Source organism: Tasmannia lanceolata, unplaced genomic scaffold, assembly GCF_043159265.1.
Source record: "Tasmannia lanceolata isolate RefF3 unplaced genomic scaffold, GAP_Taslan_0.1 ptg000002l, whole genome shotgun sequence".
NCBI lineage: Eukaryota > Viridiplantae > Streptophyta > Magnoliopsida > Canellales > Winteraceae > Tasmannia > Tasmannia lanceolata.
Window position 1 is genome coordinate 15,924,172 of NW_027518679.1, and position 16,930 is coordinate 15,941,101.

At 40.3% G+C, this 16,930-nt stretch overlaps 1 protein-coding gene across 2 annotated transcripts in view; it reads right to left on the minus strand.

Annotated features, from left to right (window-relative positions):
* The window catches only part of UBP27 (ubiquitin-specific protease 27), a 53,835-nt gene that overhangs the window by 17,770 nt on the left and 19,135 nt on the right, over nt 1–16,930 (minus strand). The window lies entirely within an intron of this gene.

The following is a 16,930-nucleotide window of genomic DNA, read 5'->3' on the forward strand; positions in this document are numbered from 1 at the left end:
GGTTTCCACCGAAATTTAAAACCATGCCCTCGACCATGTCTGGGTTCTGCTATTTCCAGCATGTGAGCAAAAGAAACTAATTTTGAAGAAGTTATGGAATTGAAGAAGTTCCTCATTCCAGAACTTCGTAATAACCTTTTGACACATTATCAGAATCTTCTTCTGCCATTATCCCTCATGAACCATGGTTTTAAATTTCTGCCAAAACCGAAGTGAAATGACCGAAATGATTTTGTTTCCATCCCACCAAAACGGAAATGCATATCAAAACCAAAACTTTAAGTGCATATATTACACTATTTTAGCCGAAACTTAGAAATATGTCAATTTCGGATGGAAATTTCAATGAAAGTCCTATATAATCTAAAAACATATGGACACAAATGCAAATGAGGGAAATTTAAGATGAAACTTCAAGAAATAAAAACTATTTACTTTACTTGAAATAGTGAAAATTGATTTCTTGTATTGAATATATTAGAAAATAATATTTAAGAATCATAAAAAATCAGAATGGATAATGAAATTCTATAAATAACACAATTCACACTATTATAATGCAATCTACTACATTTTATACTATTATAAATAATTTATATTTATTAAAATTTAAAAAAAAAATTATTAAACTTTTAGAAAACTAATAAAATCAAGGCACGTGCAGATTTAGCCATACCTTATTATTCATAAAATTTATCTTGCATTTTATAATTTTTAATAAAAAAATTCAAAAAAATATATTTAAAAAATATCTTTCTAGTATACCATGCCAGTATGGGGTCGGGCCTGTTGCTCAATGGTAGAGAATCTACCATTGAGGTCACAGGTTCGAACCAAAGTTGCCTACCAAAAAAATGCTATGCCACTATCTAATTATATATATATATATATATATATATATATAGAGAGAGAGACATACATATAAATGTATGCATTATGTATAAATATTAAAATGAATTACAAGAAAATGCAGTATCAACTGAATTATCACTTATCATAAATGCACAACAGCACGTCACTAGTTATTTGATGTTAAATCATAATAGGTGTAAGCTGGAAGGCTATCGATCGCCAATGTTTTGATTGTAACAAACCCATATTGATTGATCATGCCGATGTCGATTGCTTATGAGATGAACAAGTTCAATACATCGAAGGCAGGCAAGACGACTTGGACACTACATGCGACCTACGGAACCTTGACGCACACAATTATAAGGTCGATTGAAGCCAACTGTAGGTTGAAGACTCAAGAAACCTAGAAGAGAAGATGTTATACATGAAGCTTAGATTGTAGAGTCTCTCTTGGTTGTTTGAGTGTATTCGGCACTTAGGGAGGTTTAAAATGAACTTAGACCATAGTTGTAAATTTCGTTTCGGTGGCCATTTCGTTTTGGCCACCGAAACAAAATTTCGGTAGGATTTCAGTCATTTCAGTGGATTTCAGTCGAAACTTTCAGTCACAAAAAAATTATTAAAAAATACGAGAAAAATCCCAAAAAATCAAAAATCAATGGAAAATGATAAAAAATTAATAAATAGTCCAAAATATGTGTCCCAAAAAGGCATATTCATTACTTAAACACTTAAAGTCTTGCACAAGTCCAACTGATAGTCTGATACATAGAAGAACATAAAAAAAAGAGATACATAAAAGTGAAACATAGACAATAGCTAGTAGCAACAACTCTCAGTCATCATAACCCGGATGATCATACTCAATGTCGTCGTCGTCGCCACCATCACCACCTGGACCACCAGTAGGGACATCTTCTTCAAGAGGCATGACAAAGTCGTCGTCGTCGTCGTCCCTGACCCCAACCACAGTAGTAGGTGCTTCAAGATTTTCCCACCCAATATCTTCCGGCGTGAAAATGGCATCTTCTTCTTTCGCAACCCAATCCATCATGACATCCAGATGGTCTATGCTCAAAGGGTCACGAGTGGTAGATGATTTCCTCAACAAGTCCCTGAAAAGGAAAACATTAAGTTTAATGTCAAAGGTCAAACTTAAAAGCTTAAAGTGATGAGGTGAAAGTTGAAAACATTATATTACGATGTATATCTTTGCCGAAACTTAAGGTTGTAATGGACAAACACCAAATCATCCAATCTCTGGTGCTCCAACCTATTTCTCTTTACGGAGTGAATGTGTTCGAAGGTGCTCCAGTTCCTTTCACACCTAGTCGCACTGCAGGTCTGACTGAGGATTCTGATCGCAAAGCTCTGTAATTCTTCCACGCCACCTCCGAATTGATCCCACCAAGCAACTATAAAGTAACAAATAGTAAAGCATTATTTGCTGAGAAACTGAAAGTTAAAATGAATTATACTTAATTAAACAAACAAGTCAAATATACCTGGTCCCAACTGCGTTCGGTTGCGGATTGCAAGCTTCATTCCAAACATACCCTTAGCTTCTCGATAATCCTCAATTTGATTGGTGATGAGGTCTTGTGTACCTTCATCAGGTACCAGTCGAGTGATGCATGCCAGCAAGCCTCCGGTTACTTCACTGTGCATAGAGAAGGTAGCAGTGAAAAAGAGAGCAGGGTTAAGAAAATATCCTGATGCATGGAGGGGACAGTGGAGTTGCCTATCCCATCTTTAGTCTATGATCCTCCAGATGAGCATGTAATCTGATTTTTTCTTCAAACTCTCCTTGATGTTCTCTTTCGCCCTATCCATAGCCTCATATAGGTAACCCATCGCCGGTTTGTCCTGCCAATCTACCAAACGTAGCACTCTCACTAAAGGCTCGCTGATGTTTAGAATGTACTTGCATTGGTCCCAAAAAGATTTGTCCAACACAGTACTAACTACCTCTTCACTCAGTGGGTGTTGGACAAACCTACTAATACTATACTCGTCAGACACGAACATCTGCTGAAGTGCTTTCCTATTCAACACCAGACTTTATATGCTAATGAAATTTGTAGCAAATCTGGTCGAAGCAGGACGGCACAACTTCTTACCACCTGTGAACTTCTTCCTCATCAAATTCAATATGCCTCCGTGGTTGTAGATGAACTTTGTAATCGTCCGAGCTCTCTCAATTGTGCTTGCTATGTGAGGAAACACATTCGATTTGCACAGATGTTCCAAGATGAGATCTAAACAATGGGTTGCGCACGGAGTCCAGAAGAATGTACCATATGCGGCTTCTAGTCTTTTCCCAGCAGCTTTATAACTTGGCTCACTGTCAGTTACAAACTGCACCACATATTCCGGATTCACCTCCGGACAATCTTTTCAAAGATATTGAATAATTCATCGGCATTCTTCACTATGCCCGATGCATCAACGGATTTGAGGAATATGACTCCTTTAGGAACCCTTAAAGCATGATAAGTGGAGCCTTATAACCCGAACCCACGGCATTCACAGTATCAAACATAGGTTCCCAGAAAGGTGAACTAGCAACGTTGAAAGGGAGATTGGCATCGTAGCAAAGCATGCCAACCGCCATGTCTGCTCTATCCACTATTTCTTTGGTAGCCAAAGCACTTTTAATGCTTGGCTGGGCTCCCGGGGTTGTTCGTGGTGCAAAGAAATTCCTGATCCCTCCTGTGATTCCCTTCTTCCTTTTTGTACCACTCGGTTCTACAAGAACCTCCTTACCCCTTCGCTGAGGTAATGGTGTGCCGATGTCTTCTTCATCATCCTGCTCTTCTTTTTCGTCTGGTGTGCCATAAAAACCTCCAACCTCTGCTCTAGATACGCTCATCCTAGCCCTTTCTTTTCTCTTTGCATCTAAAAGTTGCCTCATTCGATATTTTAATCTTCAGTCACTTTTTTGCATGATGCTACCTCACCAGGAACAGCCGCTAAATGTTCTTTCAAGCGAGTTATACGTCCACCTGATATGACTTTGCCACAGAATATGCAAGTTGCTTTAATTTTTTGACCCAGAATCAATATACTGTAAGCCCATGCCTGGTCATCCGATCTAGCGGGTGCCGAACCAATAGAGGATGCTCCTGCAGAAGGTCCCAACACACTCATTCTGAAATGAAGTAGAAGAAGGGGGGAAATGAATTAGAAGAAATGAAATGGAAACAAATTACAAAAAAAATGAAGTAAAAGGGGACAAATGAAGTAAGAAAGAAAAGAAAGAAAATGGAAAGAAATAAAGAGAACCTAAAGGTTGAACTTGAGTTGACGAGAATAAGATAATATTAGCCTTCACTCACTTGAAATTTGTAGTGTAACTTGTAAGCCTTCACTTGAAATTTGTAGTGTAACTTGTAATTTGCAAGCCTTTGGAAATAGTTCTTGTAGTTGTAAGTTGAAGGTAGGCCTTCCCTTTGCTCCAAAATGGACTTGGATTGAGTTGAAGAAGAGTGTAGACTTGTAGGAAATTTAATAGAATAGATGTGTAAGTGAAAGTAGAAAAGAGAAGGAGAATCACTTATGTGAAGGTGGAGGAGAAGAAGGTAGGGGAAAGGCTATTTATAGAGTTTTTATTGTTTGTGCAAGTAAAAATGACTAAAATACCCTTCCCAACAGCTATAAACGGTCACATTTTGAGGCTAAAATGGTCAAAAACCCAAAAGAGCCGTTACTGGGGCATTGAGGTAATTTCTGCGAAAAACAGTCAAACTAGTCGTTATAGGCTATTTCGGACAAAATTCAAAATTTCATCCATTTCAAACGAAATCCGAAATTTCGGAAAATTTCAGACTAAATGACCGAAATTTCGGACGAAACGAAGTTTTGAGGATTTCGTTCCGTTTTTGGAACGAAAACGAAACGTTTCGTCCATTTCGGACGAAACGAAACAAATTTTATAACATTGACTTAGACATATCTAGGAATCACACTCCCAATAGACTCAAAGTCCGTAGAAAATTTCTTCAAGAAATATGATTTTAAGTATCCAGAGGAATTACGGACGTCCGGGGTTCTGGCGGACGTCCGTCTGAAGCTCGAAGAGTTAAAACTGGAAAACTGAGGAAATTACGGACGTCCAGGACATTTGCGAACGTCCGTCTGAAACCTGAGGGTTTGGACAAAAACAACTGAGGAAATTGCGGTCGTCAGGGAATTTGCGGATGTCCATCTGAAACCTGAAAGGTTGGATAAAAATAACTGAGAATATGGCAGACGTCTGCACCAAACATCCGTGGTTGGACTTTGGCGCGCTCTTCGAATTTCAAACGGCTACTTTTGCCGGTCGTCCAAACTTCGTCCGTGACACTCTTAAAAGCCAAAACTTAGGGTTTTGTTCTCTTACTATATAAGCAACACTTTGAGAACCCTAAAAGATAGATCTCTTGTGCTTTTAAGTAGCCCTAGCCACCATTTTCAAAACCCTAACTCTCACCTACTATTTTCTTGCCATTAAATATGAGAATAACTTCCATTAATCTCTTCTTAGTGTCATTACATTCATTCTTTCAAGAGAGATTTATTAGGGTATATTCTTTGAGTGAGACAAGAGTCATTATTTGAGCTATCACCTTTGTATTTGCTTAAAGAAGAGGCTTGTAAGCTTTTATTTTCTTTCTACCATTGTAAAAGAAGGGTGGTGACCCTTGGAGAGTTTAAAGACTCGGTGTTTGTAAAGAGACCTTGGACCCGGCCTTGGTGTGATGTCCGGATAGTGGAGAAGCCCAAAGACGACAAACTTGGAAGGGTGGAGTAGGTCTTTTGAGAAGACCGAACCACTATAAATATTCATGTTCTTGTGGTGTGCTTTTTACTCTCCTTCTTCTTTTGATTTCCTTGGTAATATCCTAACCTCTTTACTTTACAAGTGCATGTTAGATAAACTCCAAAGTAATTGGTAAGATCTTCTAAAACAAGGTTTTCAAAGCAACTAATTTTTATAATACCTAATTCACCCCCGCTCTTAAGTTGCCTAGTCTATTTTCAATAGGTGATTTGTTGCTTATGTGATAGTTTATGTATTCATTTCTGCTTATTCTAGCAATTTCCCAAAATTTTAGCTTGAATGTACATCATTTTGCATGTCTCCATCATAGTTGAAGGAAACACCTTGGGCGGGTGGGAAACCCATTTCCCCTAAAATGTGTTTCTCACGTTTCGGAAACGTTTCCGAAACATGATAAAAAAATTGGACAAATGTTTCTGAAACACATGGGAAACATGAGTAACTTATGTAAATCATGTGTGAAATGCATGATAAACGTATGAAACACTCGTAGAAAATGCATGCGAAACATGCAGCAAACATGCGTAGAACTTTCGAAAATCATTTTTGAAAAAACACATAAAAAATTGTGGAATACATATTAAAAAAGAAAACAATAGCATATATTGTAATAAAAATAAAAATAAGAAAAATTCAAATAGAAATTTGAAATTAACAAAGTGGGAAAATGACCAAAAAAAAAAAGCCATCTTTTGTAAGAATATTAAGAAAGAAATGGCGTTTTGAAAGGACCAAAGAAGAGTTCTTTTCACTGTTCATCTATTTGGGAGGACTGAAATGCCCATCACCTTTTTTTGAATAAACTATTCACATCTATGCTTTTTTTTTTACTTCTGAAACTTGCCTCTCTCTGTCCTTTACCTCATGGACAGTAAAAACCCACCCCATCACCTGTGGAGCCCGCCGTTGATGCCCAGCCGCCGTTTTTGCACGCCGGTTAATCCCACTGTTGAAGACCGACCTCCGTTTTGCACGCCGTTGAAGTAGGTTTTCTCATCTTCCATTGCTTCATAGGTCTCTTTCTTCTATGCGTTGGGGTATTTTATTTTATTTTTGTCTCTTTATTTGTCCCGGAACATTGTCTTTGTGCCTGCGACCGTGATTTGTTAACAGATTTAATTGTACGTTGGTGTTGGTGATTGTAGTGTCGGTTGTGGATGTTTACTGTTGGAGACTTTATTGGTGATTCCCTGTGGTAGATTTAATGGTGCTTGTTGGTTGCTGGTAAGAGTGATCGGTTGTCCCTCGTCACTTGGTTGTTAGTGATGCTCGGTGGTTGTTGTCGGTGGTGGATTGGTTGACGATTGTTGATAGTGGTGTTGGTTCCTTGTGAATGTTGGGTGGTTATGATTATTGTTCGTGATTGCTGATGATTGTGGATATATTGTTGATTGTTGGTGGTGTTGGTTGGTTGTTGGCTGCTGAATGTGGATGATTATTGGTGTTTGTTAGATTATTGACTCTTGTTGGTTGATGGTTAGTGTTCCTTATTATTGTTGATTGTGCTTGATGGTGGCGCTGTTGTTATCTGTGGACGAATTGTTGGTGGTTGTTTACTTGGTCCTTGTTAATTATTGGTTATTTGGATTGTCGAAATTGGTGCTTATTATGGCTTTGAAAGATTCCTCATCGCAGCCTACGGTTGTTGAAGCCACTCTTCCCTCTTCATCCCATTCATCCAGTGCTCATTATACTTCTGTGGAAGCTCCTCTTCAGATGAACTCCATCCGGCTTGATGGGAAGAATTACCCTCCTCAAAAGAGGGCGGTGCGTACTTACCTTCTTGATCGGGGCCGTGCTTTTGGTCGTGGTCGTGGCCGTGATGGTGGTGTAGGACATGGCCGTGGTCGTGATTCAGGAGGAGGCCGGGATGGTGGCGGCTGTGGACGTGAGCCCCGTTTTTGCACTCATTGTCGTATGGATGGACATACCGTTAATTATTGCTATGATTTACACCCTGAACTTCGCCCCTACAAACTGTGAATGCTTCTGTTGTTGCTTCTGATGGTATTTCTTCTTATGCTCCATCTGTGGCGCCTGATACTCTGGCTGTCCCTCGTGCGGAATATGATGAATTTCTCCGTATCCGGGACAAAGGAAAGCAGCCCACTGCCACGTTTGCGCATCAAGGTAGCCCCTTATGTTTTCTCTCTGGTAGTTCTTCTGATCCATGGCTCATTGATTCAGGTGCCTCACACCATATAACTGGTAACCCTAACATTCTCTCTTCTTTCCACTATGTTCCGTCTATGGGTCCTTGTACTATTACCTTGGCTGATGGGACTACATCCCCTGTTTCTGGCATGGGTGTAGTCTCCATTTCTACGGGTCTTCACTTGTCTTCAGTTCTATATGTTCCGTCTTTTCCTGTTAATTTATTATTTGTTCGTCAATTAACGCAGTCTTTTAACTGTTCTATTTCCTTCTTTTCTTCTCATTGTGTTTTTCATGACATGAAGACTGGGACGAGGATTGGCTTGGACCGTGAGATTGATGGCCTTTACTACCTTGATGAGGCTAGTGTTGGTGTTGCTCTTCGTACTTCGGTGGATGCCTATCAGTGGCATTGTCATTTGGGCCATCCACCTGTGGATATTGCTTAGGAAGTCTTTGTTTGTTTCAACTCCAATTCCATCTTTTCATTGCGAGTCCTGTAAGTTGGGAAAACACATCGTGTGTCCTTCCCTTCTCGAGTTAGTAGTCGAGTGTCTCGTCCATTTGAACTTATACATTCTAATGTTTGGTGTCAAGCTAGAACTACTTCGTTAAATGGACATAAATATTTTATCATATTTGTTGATGATTATTCGAGGGCCACATGGTTGTTTTTACTTAAAGATAGATCTCAAGTGTTTCATGCATTTCGTAATTTTTATTTTGAGGTGGAAAATCAATTTAAATGTACGATTAATTGTTTGCGTACTGACAATGCTGAGGAATATTTTTCTATAGATAACGGCTTTCATGATTTTCTTTCCTCTCGTGGTATCATTCATCAGTCGTCATGTGCACACACATCACAACAGAATGGTGTCGCTGAAAGAAAAATTCGTTATTTGCTGGATATGATTCGTACGATTATGTTTCAGATGAAGGTTCCTAAGATTCACTGGGGAGATGCAGCTCTCACGGCATGCTTCCTAAGTAATCATCTACCTTCTTCAGTTTTATCTGGTCAAACGCCATTTTCTGTCTTGTATCCTCTTGGAGATTCGTTTCCTTTTGTGCCACGTGTCTTTGGATGTGCGTGTTTTGTTCATAATTTTTCTCCAGGTATTGACAAGTTAGACCCTCGGGCAGAGAAGTGCATTTTCTTGGGTTATTCTCGAACCCAAAAAGGTTATAAATGTTATAGCCCTCGCCTTCGAAAGACATGTTTCTACGGATGTCACATTCTTTGAGGACCAGCCTTATTTGTCTGGCTCAGGTCCTCAGTTACATGTTGACCTCCCTAGCCTTCCCGTTCCTTTAGTGATATGGGTCATTCTCTGCCGGGTCATGTGGGTGCTCCAGACATTGCCACAAGTTCTCCTATGGACCCTAAGGATTCTGTGGATTCTCTGCCAGGTCCTGTGGATTCTGAACTAAAAACTTTTACTCGGGGACCTCGCCAGGTCGTTCTTTCGACGACTGAAGTACCATCTCAACCCACTGATCCTCTTCCACAGTCGGATTGTCAACCTTCAGGTATTTGTTCTCCTACTCATGATTCACCTATTGCATCCCGGACTAGATCACGTACTGTGGCTCATCCTATTTCTAATTTTGTTACTTATGAGCATCTCTTACCATCTTTTCAGTCCTGTCTCTAGCATGTCTTCAGTTACTTTGGCTAAGTCAGTTACAGATGCTCTCAATCATCCTGGATGGAAGGCTGCTATGGATGCTGGGAAGGCTGCTATGGATGCTGAGATGGCTGCACTTCACTCCAATAAAACGTGGCAGTTGGTTTATCTTCCTTCTGGTGCCCAACTTGTTGGCTGTCGTTGAGTCTTGTCTTTGCCATCAAGTACCTACCAAATGGGTCTATTGAACGTCTCAAAGCCCGCCTTGTTGCTAAGGGGTACACTCAGATATTTGGCGTTGACTATCAGGAGACTCTCACTGGTGGCCAAAATTCCGTCCGTACGGGTACTGATTTCTTTAGCCGTTAATCGTGGTTGGCCTCTGTATCAGCTTGATGTTAAGAATGCCTTCCTTCATGGTGATCTTTCAGAGGAAGTTTATATGAAGCAACCTCCTAGGTATGTTGCTTAGGGGGGGATGTGTTCTTCCGTATGCCGCCTTCAGAAGGCAATTTATGGTCCGAAGCAATCGCCTAGGGCTTGGTTTGGACGATTTAGTGATGTCGTTTTGCGCTTTGGGTTGAAGCAGTGTGCTGTTGATCATTCCGTGTTCAGTCACAAATCTGATTCTGGATATATTCTCCTGACAGTGTATGTTGATGACATTGTAATTACAGGAAATGACAAGTCTGGCATCCAAAATCTAAAGTCCTTTCTTCAATGAGAGTTTTCCACTAAAGATTTGGGCCAGCTCAGATATTTCCTTGGTCTTGATGGCATGGTCTCGTCATGGACTAGTTTTGTCACAAAGAAAGTCTGTGCTGGACATCTTATAGGAGACAGGCTCAATGGGGGTGAAACTTGCGACTACCCCTATGGATCCAAATCTTAAACTTCTTCCTGATCAAGGAGAGTTGTTGAACGATTCAGGTCGATATAGAAGACTGGTTGGGAAACTAATCTATTTGACTGTCACCCGTCCAGACATATCATTTGCAGTTGGTATGGTTAGTCGTTTTATGAGTGCTCCACGTACTTCCCACTGGACTGCTGTCATTCAGATTATCAAATATTTAAAGGGTACTCCGGGTAAAGGTCTATGCTTTAGAAAGTATAGACATGAAAAGGTAGAAGGTTTTAGTGATGCAGATTAGGCAGGATCTCTTGCTAACAGGAGATCAACTACGAGATATTGTACGTTTGTAGGAGGTAATTTGGTGTCTTGGAGAAGTAAAAAGCAAGATGTTGTGTCCAAGTCAAGTGCAAAGTCTGAGTATAGAGCTATGCCATATACAAGTGGGGAGCTAATATGGCTTCGATCCTTCTTAGCAGAGATTGGCTTTTCATCTCCAGCACGGTTGTATTGTGACAATAGAGCTGCAATTCATATTGCAACAAATCCAGTCTTCCATGAACGGACCAAACATATTGAAGTTGATTGTCACTTCATTCGTCATCGAATTCAGAGTGGTGAGATCTGCACAGCGTTTACTCGATCTGCAGATCAACTTGCAGATATGTTTACCAAGCCATTGGGTAATGCAAAACTGAAAGATTCTTGTAACAAGCTTGGAATGTATGAAATATACCTTCGAGCTTGAGGGGGAGTGTTGAACGTACTAAAGGTATTATGGTCATAATATGTTAATTATTATCATTAATATATCAAATGGTGGGAGAGAATGCTTTGAACGCATTCTAGACTCTCACGCCATTCTCTTCCTCTCACACCTCTCTGTCTCTCTTTATCTCTTTCTCATTAACTCTCTCTCTCTCTCTCTCTCTCTCTCTCTCTGCACCATGTAGTTATCTAACAATAGTGATAAGGAAAGGGGACATGTGTCACCTTGACAAATGCCTCAATATGTTTTGAAGAATCCCTTAGGAGATTCGTTAACTAGGATAGAGCATCTAGTCGACAAGAAGCACTTAGACATCCAATCTCTCCAAATGGTTGTGAATCTCATTCTTATACTATTGTAATCAAGACAGCTCCATGCCACTACATCATAGGCTTTTTCGATTCCAACTTTGCACAGGGACCTGATCTACCTGTTCGATGGTAGAAATCAATGCATTCATTTGCTAACAGTGCTCAATCTGATATTAGTCATCGATGAATTAAAGCACACTGCAATTTAGAAATGATTCCATCTAGAACTGATCGATGGCAGTCCGCCAACAGTTTGGCTATGATCTTATATACATTACCAAAAAGACAGCAGAAAATCATTTAGGCTTTCTGCTGTCTTTTTTGGGATAGGGGTAATAAAAGTGGCATGTATGTTATATAGTAGTCGTTTAGGTCCAGGTGTTGTATCTCTTATCATAGAGAAAATGGCATTTTAACTTCTTTCCGAAAAAAGCTCTCACTACTAAGAAATAGTGAGGGCTGTTAGGACATCTATGACATGTCTTCCTAGCAGGTAAATGTAAATAATTGTTTGAAATACCAATGTCGTATATATTATATCATAATATGTTGTATTTGGGGTTCTAATCAGTTGCACTAAAGCTAAAACAAGAGATTGGAATAGTTTAACACACCCAATCGGAGAAATCTTATGAATCAAAACAATAATAGCTAATTTTATGCATGCAGACTTTAACACCTCACATGGAACCCTTGTTGATGCATATTGTAGGCCCAACAAGTGGCATATTTGCCCATTAGAACTTTTAGGATTTTTATCATTTAGTTTTTAGGATTTTTATTTCCATGTTTTAGTTTTTAGGGATTTTATTTTCCATATTATTTTATTTCTAGGTTATTTTAGTAGCTATATAAGGCCCTCATGTATTAGGGTTTTCTAGATTTTGATGAATGAATGAATTAATTGATTTCTCCCCTATCTATCTTCGTCTTCTCTTTCGCCTCTTCTTCTTCTTCCTCCCCTCTATTATTCATCTTCTTGCTTCTTGCTTCTCCTATTATTCTTCTTCCCTTTTCCCCTCTATCTTCTATCTCCCCCTCCCTGGTTGACATCAAATTGGTATCAAAGCAAAAGATCCAAGCTCTTCCTTTCCCTATCCTTGTCTCTCCCTATGTTCCTTTCCCTCTCCTAGCTCTCTCTTTCTTTCTCTTCCCTCTTTCTTTCTCCCTATCACAGACCCCATCATCTTCTCAAACCCTAGACCCAAACCCTTTGAGCTTTCATCAACAACCTGCTTTTCCTAGTCCAAACCATCACAAAAATCTCAGCCTTATTTGGCAACCAACCAAGCAGCCCAATCTGCAAACCCTAGTCCAAAGTCCAAACCATCACCCACAGTTGTGAGTTGTTCCTTTATTTCAGCCCACCACCTCACCTGAAAACCTTCAGATTTTCTCCTAGAAGTTTATCCTAATCCTCAATCGAGAGTCCTTCTCCATCATATTCTCTGCCATACCCCCATCCCTTCTTTGATCCAAACACACAACCTTCAGATCTAGAGTCGGACGCGTTACCGTTGCGCCACGAATCCACTCAAATTTTCTTGGACAGAACCCAACCACCCATTCTTTTCTTCTTGAAAACACTCAAATCCTCTCAGGCGATCAAACCTTCAATCTTTCCATTATTTTGTCCCGTTTACCCCACCAGATCAGCTTCTTAACCATTCTGAATCCACCTTCCAACCCATAAATTTTTATACTACCACCTTCTTTAACAATCCGAACAGCACCCAAAATTCAGGGAGAATCTGCCACTGATTTTACCCATAAGATCAGCCCCATAGTTCTAACCAAAACAAGGTAGTAGAAAGCACCCCATCACCAGTTGTTTCACCCAGGTTTTGGATGCAAACCTGTTCAAAAGATCCCTGAATTTCAGCCACATATCAGTCCTCCAAACCCTTTCTTAGCCAACCTTTCTCTGTCCGTCGACCAGTCGCACCCCTTTCTCGCCTTGGTGTTCCTAACAATCCGATCATCTCTAGGGCTCCTGTTTCCATGTCAGTCCGGATGGTGCAAGTACGTGTCCTCCTCAACTTACCTGAATGGTTAGTAAAACAAGAAGAAAGAAAAGAAAGTTACCCTACTTAATGTGGGTTTCTTTTCTCTATGGGAAATGTACACTATAATTTAAGTTACAAGAAAAGAAAGAGTTTCTTTGGGAAAGTAGAGTGGTTATATAACACTTTTGGGAAAGTTACTTTTACGTGCTAAAGTTATTTTCATCAAAAAGGCAGTTACTAAAGAGGGGGACAAGTTGCTGCCTTCTTGAGTCTTTTGACAACAATGCTAACTTGCTCAGCAAGTCACTGAAAATAAAAGGTAACATTATATTTCTACACCCCCTCTTATCCCTTGGCAAACCCCGCCCCACCCCCCCACCCCCCGGCTTTGTGGTCCACGTGAGTGATTTCTCAATTGCTGTAACTGAGAAAAGGAAATAAAGGGGGAAAAAAGAAAAAGAAAAAGAAAAGGAGAAAAGAAAAGAAAAAGAAAAAGAAAAAGAAAAAGAAAAAGAAAAAGAAAAAGAAAAAGAAAAAGAATAGAAAAGAATTGTTTTCTCTCTCTACACTCTTTCCCTCTCAAGTCTTTCACTCTCTCACTTCACTCTCTACACTCTACTTCCTCTCTCCACTCTTTCTCATCATTCTCTCTCTCCTCTCCCACACTTTCTCTCTCTAGTTTCTCTCTCCACCTTTCTTTCTCTAGTTTCTCTCTCCACTCTCTCTCATCATTCTTTCTCCTCTCCCACACTTTCTCTCTCTAGTTTCTCTCTTCACCAGGGCCATTTTCGCTTGGAATTTGGCCTCGCCGTCAACACAAGAGTTTATCAGGACGACTTGAAGAGTCTATCCAGCCGACTCTCACCAGCCAGCAGTTGGCGTAAGCACTAGTTTGAGCGACTTTCATCGTCCGTCCATTTTGTTACGGCCACCGATCGAGGCCATCCAGGATTCCGATCTGAGATCCGCAAAAGGCGTTTTGTTTCTTTTGACACCGCGGACAGATCAGACGGCTGATTTCCAGAGATTCCATTTGGGGGCCATTCAACAATGATTTGCCCCACAATGACTGCACCATGGGTTCCCTATTTCTATCCCTATGGAGATTATGATGTTGCATGTCTACAATGGATCAAGGCTCTTGATGCATACCATAAGTACTATGGTTATGACCATCAAATGAACATTCGTCAAGTCAAGGATACAGTATGCAGAGATGCCAAGGTAAAATGGAGACACTTCATGCTAGTGCGTCGTGATTTAGTCATGCCTTGTTTTAGTCGATGGCCAGATGTTCGAGATGAGTTTGCGAAGGTCTATGCTCGAAGGGCTTATTACCGATATCATCAAAGGCAAAGATAAGTCCAACCCCGCGGAGCCTAGGAACAACGCACTCGAGCTACGTTGGACCAGCACTCAGAAATGATAGCTGATATGAAAGAAACCTTGAGTTGCATTAACAAGCATCTTGGGCTTAAGGCTCCTATGGAGGCCATGACTACCAAGAATTCATGCTAAGCCTACCCACCCCCATCTTTCCATGTTGATGCCACAATAGATATGACTGACTCCCACGGTATGCCAGACACAGATGATTCTAATGGTTTGCCAGAGACTATTGTCTTCGAAACGAACATGGGTATTTTCAGTGGTTCGTCAAATGATATTGTTGATGAAGTCGACGTCGATGAGCATGATGATTCTGAGATTCCCTCAGGGCCAACTACCGAGCATCTAGAAAGTGAGCTTGACGCTTCAACAATCGAGGCAGATATTGTGGCAGAGCCACGTGAGGTTGACCCGTCGACAAAGCAAAGTCGCGAGTCAGAGGCGAGTATCTTGGCCGATGAACCACTACCAGAGATGGATGACCGAGAGCACATTGTGGAGGATTGCAATATCTTTGAGCAGATTGCAGGACTTTGTGTTGACACAGACGAGATTTTGGCAGACGGTGTTCATGTGGATATGTGATGCCTGTGGATTTTATATTTGACATGGCCGAGATCTTTTATGCAGATACCATGAGTGACCATTAACAGTCTATGATTGGCCTTAGTCGGGTTGCCTCTTTTTCAGTCCATCACGCTTATCCGGATGGACCGATTCTGGTGGCCTACATCAGATGTGACTTCGATGACCTACTCCTGCGAAAATGGGTTATTTACATATTTGATCCAAGCGGACTAGAACTCGAGGCGAGTTCTTTTCCACAAGGGGAGAATGATGCATATTGTAAGCCCAATAAGTGGCATATTTGCCCATTAGAAGTTTTAAGATTTTTTTTCATGTCATTTAGTTTTTAGGATTTTTATTTCCAAGTTTTAGTTTTTAGTGATTTTATTTTCCATGTTATTCTATTTCTAGGTTATTTTAGTAGCATGTATAAGGCCCTCATGTATTAGGGTTTTTTAGATTTTGATGAATGAATGAATGAATTGAGAAAATAGATTTCTCCCCTATCTCTCTTCTTCTTCTCTTTCTCTTCTTCTTCTTCTTCCTCCGCTCTATTCTTCATCTTCTTGCTTCACCTATTATTATTCTTCCCTTTTCCCCTCTATCTTCAATCTCCCCCTCCCTGGATCACATCACTTGTTGGACATACTATTTAATTAATGACAATGACCCTGGAAATGTACGGAATCCAAGTCATACCTCCACTCGTATTGTCGATGTTCATCTTGGTATGCATGTTCACACGAATCATACCTAGGTATCACTGGTTAATAGCAGCCAAGACACAAACTATTTATCCTATAGGATTCCATATAAATGAACTGAACATTTAAATAACACTGGTCTAGGATCAAGAGTAATTTGTCTTGCAAGATGATAAAATTAGTAGTCATATATGATACATTCCATAACACTTCTATTAGGATGTGTTAATCGTTAGATACAATAAAAGAGTGAATTAAACTGCAAATTTAACAGGATCCGATCAATTGTTTGCAGGTTAAAAGGTCTAACACCAAGAAGCAGCAGCTTAGAAGAAGATTTGCTTCAGTGTAGAGACGCGCCCCCAGATCGCTCAAGTTCGGGAGGCACCTCCTTGTGGTTTGCTTAAGATTAACTTTGATGGGTCAAGTTTGGGCAACCCGGGTCCTGCTAGGATTAGTGGCCTATGTGGGCCTTTTCTGGTCCTACTGGGACTTCTGATGCCAGTGAGGCAGAGGTTAGGGCTGCTTACCAGTGTATTAAGCGTTTAGACAAAGATCTGATGGATAAGGTGATCGTGGAGGGTGATTCAAAAAAAGCCGGTGAGATGGCTTTGTGGCTTGGCGATTCCGCCATGGAGATTTGCCCCTTTTTTTTATGAGATTTCAGATCGCACTCTTAGCTCCTCCATTGTTTTCAGGCACATTAGAAGAAATAGTGAAGCGAATAGATTAGCTAGGGATGGAGTGGGGAATTGGGTTTGGAGTTGTTGATTTTCTACCACCTTGATTTTGTTTAGTCATTATACCTGGTACATTTGTTTTCTGTTGTAATTTTTGGCAAACCACCTCGGTCTTCCTTATTGAATGAA